We start from the raw sequence: 12,175 nt of genomic DNA on the forward strand, positions 1-12,175 counted from the left end.
ATACTGTTTTTTTAAATCGCCACATTTCAGCAGTTTATCTTTCTTTTCCTCAAAGCTTGACATTCATGTCTACTATTTTGTACAGAATTTCTTCCAATAGCAGCCTACCCAGCTCAATCTCCATTATAAGCCTACTTATTTCTCCTTTAAAAGCAGAGTTTTTGCATTTGTACAATTGCTTTCATGTTAGGGGTCACCACAGCAGCTCTCTGGTCCGCTAATGATTGGCAGTAGATTTTTATGTTAGTAAAAGTAGTAGATTTTATCGAGCAAGAGGTTCTCCCATTTGATTCTCAGCTGGAGCGCCTTCTGTGTGGAGTCTGCATGTCCTCCCCACGGTCGAGTGGCGTTCGAAAGACAAGCGTAGAATGGGCGTGCCTTCGTTGAAGGTTGGGGGTCGAGCTGGCACCTTGGCACCGTAAAAATCTACTGCCAATCATTAGCGGACCGGACTTCCTCTGTGGCGACCCCTAACCGTGAAAAGCCGAAAGAAGAAGAAGAACAACAACAATTGCTTTCCCATCAAGCCTTTCACTGTGTCAGTATCTTCTTCAAACCTGCCTAGATATTATTGGCACATCTGCTGTGACTATATAATATAGTCATCAGCCATTGGTTATACAGCATGAGCAAATGTTGCACTATAATAATTTGAATTAAACTCATGCAATCTTGCTCTGCCAAATAATGTTGAACTATGCCTGCATGCCAAATAAAACATAGTCTGTGCACTTGTGTGTCATAGTAAATGTTAACATGCAGTAGCAGCTTTATTGTGTTTTCTGTGTTCCTGTAGTAACACATTTTATTATTACTATTCTGTCACTGATTTCAGGCAGTCAAAGTACAGTGTCACACAGGAGATTTGTGTGTAAGTTTAGGAGTATGGGGTGGGTCTGTGTTAATAGGGTGGATATAGTATGTCGTGCAGGAACTAGATTTTTAATGAAAAATGTGGTCAGTGGTGTAATGCATGAATTACTATGGTGACTGAACCTGGTTAATGTGTTTTAATTTAGACATCTGCTGGGGCTGGAATTCAGCATCAGCCTGTCTGCAGATGGCACAGAATTAGTGCAAAGAGCCACAGAAGGTGAAACAGGCTTCTAGGAGAATTTCAGTGGCTAAAGCTTTGGGTTAAGAAGCAGCTGCTAAGGTTCAGGACCAAAAGGTGTACACATCACCTTTGAGAGCAATAAAAAGGTTTTATAACTGTGATACCAGCAAGAGGGAAAAGCACTCTCATGGCTGCCTTAATGACAGCCCCCACCCTTGAGAGTATAGTGTTGAACTAGGGTGCACTTCGTGGTCAGTGGTCACAGGAGCAGAAGTGATATAAAAATTGTACAGCAATGTGCTTAGGGGAAGGAAATCTGAAACGCATATAGACAGAGTAGGTGAGACAGAACGTACTTTTACAAATAAAATAAACAAAGACAGTGGAGAAGAACAATTAGAGAATTACTGACATCCTTAGGGTGGATGTAATAAACAATAAGTATGACAAAAGCATTCTGCAATGAGCTACTGCAAGAATACTTGCAAGATCTGAATCTGCATTCCAAGTAAAACCTGTCATTGCCTAGGACTCCACCAACTAAAGTGAGTGGAATTCCCCAACAACCAAATATTGTAAACTTAAACTGTCCCAAAGCATACGTCATCACCCACACAAATGCCCAGCACTGCAGATAGTAATGTTATGGTACACCCTGTCTAGATCTCTCAGGTCTAAGGGCACATATCTTGCCCAAGTCCATAGACAAAACAATAAACATGGTAAAGCAATGTCTGGGAACCTTAGTCTTGTAGTATAACTCACAATAGTGAAATAATTGAGACTCGATACAGGAACCGAGCCTCATTTATTACATTTTACTAAATTTTTACTGCTTGCATTTTGCTTAGTCTGAGGACCTTAGTCTTGTAGAAGTACATTGGACATTTGAGACACACTGATTCTCCCACTCACCAGGATAAGCAAGGAGACAGTCATGGTCAGTTGCCATCAGGGCAAGGATCCCAGATTACACTATCAGGGCAAGGATCCAGCAGATCACACATCCACTCTGGACACTGAACCACCCTGGAACAGCTAGTCTGCACATCTACTAGGGGTGTAAATATCCTGAATCTGGTACTCACAAATTATGAGGGAATGCTGCAACATGCCCCCCAGAAGTAGGCATTAAAGACCTCCCTCGACTATATGAAGAGATATAGGGTAGACCTTTCAGATTATGTGCCCCAGGCACTGAGCAGCATTCTGTCCTGTCCAAAGACGATACCACAATATAAAGAGATGATGACTGACTTAAACAAATGGATAAGTTACTGGTATTCTAATGGTGATCCAATATTTGTCAGCTTGGTAAGACATGACTGACAGACCCTGTTGCTTTGCCAGGGATGGTCTGCACCTGTCCCAACTAGGCCTTTGGATATTGGTGAAAACATTATCCACCCCTATAGTGCATTTTTCGCTCAATGACAACCTGATAAAAGTTCTGACATAGTAAATTCTACTCAAGATAAACTAAAGGCTTTACTGATCAATACTGGGATTCTCAACAAGAAGCTCCACTCCCTGGAAACGCTCCTTGCCCTGGAGAGTGTTGGCATCTATGTAGTTACTGAGACATGGTTCATAGCTGTTTGAAGGCACCCCAGCAGTGCAAGACTATAACACCTTCCATACATTTGGTTACCACACAAGAAGGGATAAAAGGTTGATCTAAAATCTACATAAAAAGTAAGTACACCTCAAGATTCTTCATACAATATGACACACACCAAGGGGAGCCTGCAGGATTTTTTGCAGGAGGGGTGCAAACCCAGAGCCCCCCACACAGCCATTCCAGTGTCCCATTACTTGGCTATTTCTCCCCTGTTGCCATAAACATTGTTCAAAACTCTCAGTGTGCAAACTGATTTATGCTTTACTTTTACAATGATTACAGATATTTGGATTTAATTTACAAATTTTATTTCAAATTTCATAGCATAAACACTGACAGACCTTTGCTAAACAAAGCAATAGTCTTACAATGAAAACAGAATTAGCATCAAAACTTCTCTACCTCTGAAACTCACATTCACTGAAACAGCATTGAAACCCACATTCAAAGAAAATGCATTTGGCCAGTGGCGAGTTAAGTTTACCTTTGGGCTGTTTTCAAATCATAAGCCCCTAGCACACATTTTTAGGACCATGCAAAATGTCTTTAATACAATCAGGAAGGTGGATCAATTATAATATATAATTGAATTATATCTCTTGTATAATACAGCACCACTTGTTAGTGTGCATTTTAAATGTATAGTTTTGAACATTTTGCCAGTAAGCAATGAAACAAAACATATGAATAATGACAAACTGCCCAATTCAGAACATTTCAACCATAAAAGGCCACTCAAACTTCTGTCACTACAAGCCACCAATATCAGTCAATATACACAATTTCTGCAGAAGTAAAAGTCATCTGAATAATTCCACATTAAAAAGATCTGAAACTAATGAAGAGGTTGTTGCTAGAAAATAACTTTATATTTCAGTGTTTCATCTACAAATTAAGTGCCTGCTGCCCTTGAAGAATAAATTGCCTATGTCACATTAAAAAAATGTTAAGCTGCTATACTCCAATAGTGAATGGGTGTCAAGCTGAAAAACAGGTTCATAGTTCTAGGCATCTCATCCAAAGGAGGACATTCCCAGGTCTGCAGCATCCCACCCCCTTAAAATACAAATCAACATGGTGTGGGAGCAGAACATACAGCCCTCTGCATCAAGATGCAAGTATGCTATCTGCTGTACTACTAACACTGCTTTAAAATTTTATGCAACAATAGTGCTACCATTTGCTGAACAAAACAGTTATACATTTTAAGCAGACTTAACGTGATCAGCAGTAAACTTCTCTTCCCTTGAAGCTCACAATTCCTTGGAAATGCACTTGAAAATAAATTACACCTGCTAACTGTAACTAGGGCATTTCACTTACACACACACACTTAAACACACACACACACACACACACACACACACACACCTCAACCTCTTAGTGCAAGAAATCTGGACAAAGCCTAAAATAAATAGGGACAGATTATAAATATTTTTTCTCAGGAACTTAGGAAATTGCTAGAATAACAGGATTTGTTTTAGTATGCATTTTCTAAAGGATATGTCTAAAACTCAAATGTCTGTCATTATTTAGCAACTTCAATCCTTTTTGGAGGAATATGGGGCAAAAATATGGACATTCTGCAAAAACCTGGACAGCTGAGGGGTATGCTACCTCTTTCTTAAACATACATACACAAACAGACACACACACACACACACACACACACACACACACACACACACACACACACACACACACACACACACACACACACCACAAAGGCCTCAAACTAGGGACACATTTAGAAATTTGCTAGAATAACAGGATTTGTGTTATAATGCATTTTTGGGATATGAAGTCTGAAACTCAAATGCATGTCATTATTTAATAACTTTAATCCTAGCTCATCCCAGTGATTTGTGAAAAACAGAATTTTTGTGAGGAACAAACCAAAAATATAAGGCAAAAATCTGGACATTCTGTGAAAATCTGTACAGTTGAGCGGTATGACACATACATCCCCTGCCTACTTAGAAAGTAAATAGAACAACAAGTTTTGCATTAGTATGCATTTTCTGAAAGCTATGAAGTCTAAAGCTCAAATGTCTACCATTATTTTCTGACTTCAGTCCTCAATGAATTGCCAGGAAAAACACAATTTTATGAGAAACAAACTGAAAATATGAGGCAAAAATCTGGCTAATTATGAGGTATGAACCCCCTCCCCTTACTCACACTCCTACTTTCTCTTACTTACACACACACGGGTCCCCTACAGATGATCGAAATCTTAAAACTTCGACTTTCATACGGCCGAGACCATATGATCAAAGTTTTAAAACTTTGAATGTTCTGAACAGAGATCTCTGTAGAGCGCAGAACAGGAAAAATTCCCTTTTCTTTGTTGCAGTGCGATCTTGGAGTTGGTATATTTAAATTTCAGGGGGTGTGGGGGCACAAAAAATGTCCAGGAATTTTTTTTTCAGGTGTCCAAACTTTTGAAACATCGTCATGTGGTCTCGGCCATATGAAAGTCGATGTTTTAAAAGTTTGATCATCTGTAGTAGACACACACACACACACGCACACACACACACACACACACACACCCAACTCTACCTTTACCTACCTACTTCTTACATATATGCATGCATGCACACCCATACCTACCTACCTACTTCTTACATCCACACACCCCTATCTATCAATTTCTTACACACACACCTCTTAAACACTTAAAAAATACACACACCTACCTCTCGCTTGTACAGTCATTCATAGTCCAAACATCTTCTAGAATTCCAGTTCCGCACAGACGGAGAAGACAAAAACAGGTCAGGAACACCCGCTCCATGTGTGCGACTGGCCATAATTTAAATTTTTTAATTAAAAGAAAATTAATCTCCCAGCCTGCCAGTTCCATCAGTTGCATCTGCCTGTGGGGGGGCCCTTGCACACTTGAGCTACTCCATGTCCAACTAACCTTAGGTAAAGTCCCATACCATATCAGTGCTTGCTGTAGGTCCCTTTCTATGACTCAAGATAACCACACCATGTACTTGAATGTACTGGAGCCACTCACTATTCAACCCAACACCATATTTATGAGAGATTTCAGCTATCCACCATAAACTGAGATACATACTCAAGCACTACCACACAGGTTCAAAGGTTCCTGGATTTTGTCAATGCAAATACACTGGAACAGTCTGTACATCTACTGGGGTGCAAATATCCTGGATCTGGTACCCACAAATTTGAGGGAATGTTGCAGCCCCCCCCCAAATTGTAATTTCCTCGCTGGTCAGATCAGGTCACAAAGCAGCCACCCTTGAAATAAATATAATGCCCAAACCCCAGAATCTTTAAGAACTTTTCCAAAGCTAACTACCTCCTATTAAGTAATGGCATAGCTAAATTCTGCCCCCCCCAAACTCAGAGAATACTGTGGTCTACGTGGAAGTGTTTATGGAATCCCTGTACAAGCATGTAAATAGCTGCATATTAACAGCAGTACTAAACTGAAATAAACTTAGGACAAACTCCAAAAATGAGCCCCCTTGCTGGACCCCCAGCATAAAAAGGTTGTACAACAAATGAAAGAAGATCCTGTCCAAAAATAGAAAGGTATGTGCCCAAAAAGCAAAAAAAAAAAAAAAATCCCTCTTCAGTGTCAGCAAGCAACTCAGGGGACTAAGTCCATCAAGGATAACCATAAAGCATTTTTCAATTATTACTACAGTAGGCTGAACTAATAGCAAATGGAGCTCCTTATACCAAACAAGAAAATATAGCAAATTTGCAAGCCAGTAAATGTAGACCAGTTTCAACCCATCACCCTCATTTATCCGCCAAGGAAATAATATCTAGCATTTATCCCCAACTATCACTAAAGAACAGGTCCTCATTGCACTCCCCAAAGCTAAACACACTGCATTGACAGCTCCTTATAATATCCCAAGATGCCTCCTAAATAGCTTGAAACATAACAGGTCAGGCCCACTAGAATATTTATTCAGCCATAGACTTCAGTCAGGCTTCATCCCTAGGGAATAGAGGGCTGTAAAGATCATCTCTATACACCAAGGGGGACAATCACCAAACCCAGGGAACCATAGACCCATAAGTTTAACTAGACTTATATGCAAGGACATGGAAAGAATTATTGTGGACCTGATAAAGAAAGACATAGGAAATCTTCAAACACTGGACCCAACCCAGTTCAGTTTCATCAAGGTCAGGCCATGCCTGCAAAATCTGGTAGACTTTGTCAAGAAGGTCATTAGAGCCATGGACAAGGGCAAAACAGTGCATAATACGAAAGACCTATGTCACCTAATGGATAGCCAAATGACTTACAGATAGAACACGTAGTTAGGCTGGGTTAATCCACCTCCACCAACAGGCCCATTACTAGCAGTGCCCCACAGGGCTCGGTACTGGGACATCTCCTCTTTGGAATATACTTCTCTGAAGTCAAAGAAAATGTAAAAGGAGTTTTGCTGACCAAATTTGCTGATGACTGCAAGCTGGGTGCAATCAGTGAATGCTACAGCGATGTAGATATCCTCCAGGAGGGTTTTACACAGACAAATAACTGGTGTCAGAGCTATGCCTAAAACACAATGCAAAGAATGAATAGTTATATCCAGTGATAAGGGCCTTGAGAACTCAAGTTGACAGTAACCGGAACTTTGATCACCATGTGTCCATGGTGATGAGAAAATCCTTTTCTATGGCATAACGTATGAGTAATGGCATGACATCTACATCCAAGGTGATCATAGTCCCATTATACTCACCATTCATAAGACTAATAATCAAGTACAATGAATCCTTCAGTATGCACCTGACCAGGCATTTGTAACAGCTAGATTGGCCATATAAGTTCCTCATTAAAAGAGCACAAGGTGTAAATAGCATCTCTTATACAGACCATCTCAAAGCCTTGCCCCTGTACTCAGTCTTCTACAGACTACTGAAGGATGATCTATGCCTAACCTACAAAGAATTTGCTGATCCAGCCCTGATAGATCTGCTGCACATTCACTAAACAAACAGCACTAGAATTACCCTAGCTGAAGATCTTAACCTCATCTGTGTGAAAAACAAAACATGTTGGAGGGACAGGTATGCTTCTCAGTGATTACCCCTTCTCTGGAACAGACTCCCCATTCATGTGAAGCAGAGCTGTGCCCTAAGCCTATTCAGAGTTTGGAAAAATGAATAAGAAATTGTAAATTCACCCCTGGCTTGTTGCCTCTGTTCCTTATAGATATGGGAAGCTTGTACATGCCCTAAGACACAGGTATGTACCAAGCCATTCTAATCCTTGGGCTTTAATAATTCAAAAAATTTGAGCATGGATGGCTAGACTTTAAAAGGCTCTAGAGTCATTAGCCTAGTAATCTCCTATAATCGTATGATTATATAATGTATTCCTCATCTGTATCTACATATTGCAATGCTCTCCCTCAAGACCTAAGACAAATCCAAAATACTTCAAAGAAAACCTTAGAACCCACCTCTGTGTGCAGCAATTCAGTCCATATGCCAGTATATCCACAGTTTAATGTAAAGGTGAGACACTGCAGAAGCATAGTGCAAGGGCTCATAAAACACATACATCAGAAAGGTATCACACATGCAGGCAGATTGCAACAAAAAAGAACAAGTAATGCTCCTCAAGGGAAACAAAGTCAGAAGTCCCACACTACAATGTATCGTAGAATTGCCTTAGCAAGGGTATTCACTGAATATAATGCTTGTGCCCTACAACACATTACATATCAGTGCATAAGTACACAGATCAATCAAATAGGCCATTATGGCAATTAAGACCGCAAATCTATTAACTATCCATCTCAACAGTGGCAGAAGAAACCAGAAAAATGAATTATGTGAGACAATGCCAATGTCCCCCATATAATGCATACACGCATTACTGGATATTTGACATTCAGTGGGACGTAACATGTGGGAGCACTAAAAGGGAAACTCAAAAATAAAACTGAGCCTCTACCTATGTCATTGATATGTTCTAGACTATTCTATTAGCAGGACATACCACAGAAGCAGTGGTAGTAAAGGTGATTGGAAAAGGACATTTTTAGGGGAACTGAACAGTTAATACCAGGACAAACAAAATATACATACTTGGGTTTGATCCCTGACTTTCTTCAAGTATAGCTGCAGCACAACAGTGTATTAACAAGAAATGCCATGAGAGCAGTTATCAATGATGCAACTGGAATGTTTTTTCAAGGGATCAGAATAATTGTTAACTTGACAAATAAAATGCACATACTTGAGTTCAATCCCCTGACTTTTTTCAAGAATATTTCCAGATGAATATTGTATTAGTAAGGCATGCCATGGGAGTAATTATGAACGAGGTCATTCAAAAATACATTTCAGAGGAATACCGATAATCAAGACAAACAAAATGCACACATCTGGGTTCAAACACCCGATTTTTCACAGTGATATTGTAAATTCATGGCCATTAGCAAGTTAGAGATGATGCACTGAAAAGGTGTGAATACATGCATAGAATGTAAATTTTAAAATACTGTGGATCTTGGATCTATGGTTATGTATTTGAAAACTTAACCCAAGACTACCCCCTGTATACTAATGAACAGAGACTGCTCCTAAATACTTTATCCCATGCATGCATTCTTTCCAATTATTTATGGTATGATATCAGTTATTCTCACCAGAGATAATGGATAATTATTGACTATGGGATGGTTGACCAATGTAACACCAAATGGGATAGGTCAATTCAAGCACCAAAAGGAAAACTGGAGAGGCTTAAAATGACCCACAAGGGCAGCTAGCCTAGTGCTTATCTATGAACCTATGAGCTTATGAACAGCGGAAAATGAAATAACACATAACAGGGGTGGTGACTGAAAAACCATCATACACTGTAACCATCACTGCATCAGTTGACTGAATCATGGAATCTCTCAAATGCATGTATCCTGTTATCATGTTTTATCCTTGTATAGCATGTCATTAACACATAATAATAGGACATCTGTCAGCATTCGACAAGGTAGACCATCATGGACTTAAACACCTGCCTACCTAACTCATTCTCTTAATTTGTGCACTAGCCACTGACACCACAGAACAAATTATGCAGCTGCGGTCAGAAATTACACATTTATAGGAATAGCATCAACAGAATGTTTGAATGAATATGATCATGATTAAATGCGAGTACAACACTTAGAGGGATCAAAATCCTACACCTGCGAAAGTGTCATATTCAGTTCATATCTGTTCACTAAATCATCACTGCATGTCACCAATTACTTTTTACATTGTTACAATGCACACATCACTAGTTTTGTGCCCAGACTGCCTAACCAGCATTCATGTGACTTCCACATTAGTTATTGATGCTACAGAAGAAGTTATACACTAGTTGTCAGAAGGCACCCATTTGAAGGGAAATCATTAGCAGTGTGTGTATATGTGGATAAATATGGCCATGATTAGAATGGAGTACAGCATTAAGGGGATCAAACCCCTACATCTGTGAAAGTGTTACATTATATCTGTTCACTAATTCATCACTGCATGCCACCAATTGTTTTTCATACTGATACAACGTACATATAGCGGGAGTTGAACCCTTTCCAGCACAAATAATTCTCTTTACTTGTGCACTACCAAGTGATAGCAGAAGAAAGTATACAAAAAGTTGTCAGAAAGCACACATTTCAAGGGAGTGTTTCACCATTGTGGAAGGCTGCCAAATGAGCAATGTTAGACACCAATAATCAATGGATCACTGACAATCTGAAAATCACATCAGGAGTCCTCTCAGGCATGGTAGCTTTTACACTTAAAATGGGAACTGTGTACTCATGCCTGAAGCAATACTGTTTTGTTTGACACATCAAGCTTAAACTGATTCACATGAAGGTCAGTATATCAATGCAAGCAAAGTTAGTTTCCGCCATAGGATGTAAACTGTTACTTACCATTTATCAGCTGTGAATAGTGAAGATGCTGTTTGAAAACTGGCCTGCAATATTATACATACAATGAGTATTTATTTTCTTGCTTTAAAACCCATTGTGCGTGTGTGAGATGTTCTACATGTATTACTGAACATGGAATGTAGTGTATAATATACATATAGATATATATATATATATATATATATATATATATATATATATATATGTGTGTGTGTGTGTGTGTGTGTGTGTGTCCAACAGCGGTACAAGATACATAGTATTGCAATGAAAACCATGTTTTAGGAAGTGTTATGCTCCAGAGTAGTGTGGTATTATGAAGCCACTGACAGACTAATAGTGCATGTATATGATAAGTTATAGTTGAAGGGAATGCCAAAAAGGTGACTCCGAATGTTTTTTTTGTTTTTTTTTTGTGGGATAGGTGCTATTTACTATGTTTGAGAGGGGAACATAGGGGAAGGAAGTCAGATATGTAAGACATAGATAAAAAGTGAGAGGGTAGGTAGCTGAGGAAAGAAAGACATGACAGACAGGGTGGTGGCCAACACACTGAGGGAGGGAGGTGAAGGAGACATCAGAAAACACAGGGCAAATGAAAGCAAAGGGAGGACTGTATAATCTGACAGGGTTCAATACACATACAAAGGGAAGGGAACACCGGGAATGGAGATAGGATGGGCTATTCAGAAATGCATACTCTGCCAGCTTTGACACAAATGCATACTCTGCCAGCTTTGACACAGTGGAAAATCACTCCTCACCCTGGGACTGTCACCAATGGGTCCTGCCTCAGCAGTTACAGGCAGTGCTGAGCAGGGACACATCTTAATGAGTTGCTGGAGTATGTTTTCTCTAGGGCTGATGTGCACATCAAACTTCCTCCACAAGCTCTGCCAGCTCCTGACAGGTGACATAATCACCACTCCTCACTGACACTGCTCCTGGTGGGTACCAATAGCTCTTGACAGGTAACATAATCATGACTCATCACTGACACTCCTCCTGTTGGGTACCAATAGCTCCTGATGGTGACAATCACCACTCCTCACTGACACCGTTCCTGGTTGGTACCAATAGCTCCTGACAGGTGGCACAGGTTCATAGGTTGGTACTAGGCTATAGGCCCTAGGGCCTATACAAGCCTAGCCATAACAATTCCCTGGCTATTTCTTCCCACAATATTTACTTCCTTGGACCCCTGTCTAGTAGGGTGACTGATGTGATCCCCAGGGTGAATTTCCTATCTCTCATCCAATTGTCAAGGTTCCTTTGAAGAGGCGCTCTGCTTGATATGTATGGGCAGTCTATTCCAGAGTCTGGGGAGTCTCTGGGTCAGGAACCTATCCCTCCAGCATGTTTTGTTCATTGTGATGACAGGGTTTAGATCCCTGGAGTGTGTGGCTCTGAGGGATTGGGATTTCTTTAAGTGTAGCATGTCCAACAGCTCTGGGTTTGACATGGTCTTGTATGTTAAGCAGAGATCGCCTCTGAGTAGACAATATGCGACAGAGTATAGCTGGAATTCTTTTAGACAGTCAGCATATGGCATCA

Source organism: Protopterus annectens, chromosome 6.part1 (assembly GCF_019279795.1).
Source record: "Protopterus annectens isolate FY-2018-M chromosome 6.part1, PAN1.0, whole genome shotgun sequence".
In the NCBI taxonomy this organism is placed as follows: domain Eukaryota; kingdom Metazoa; phylum Chordata; order Ceratodontiformes; family Protopteridae; genus Protopterus; species Protopterus annectens.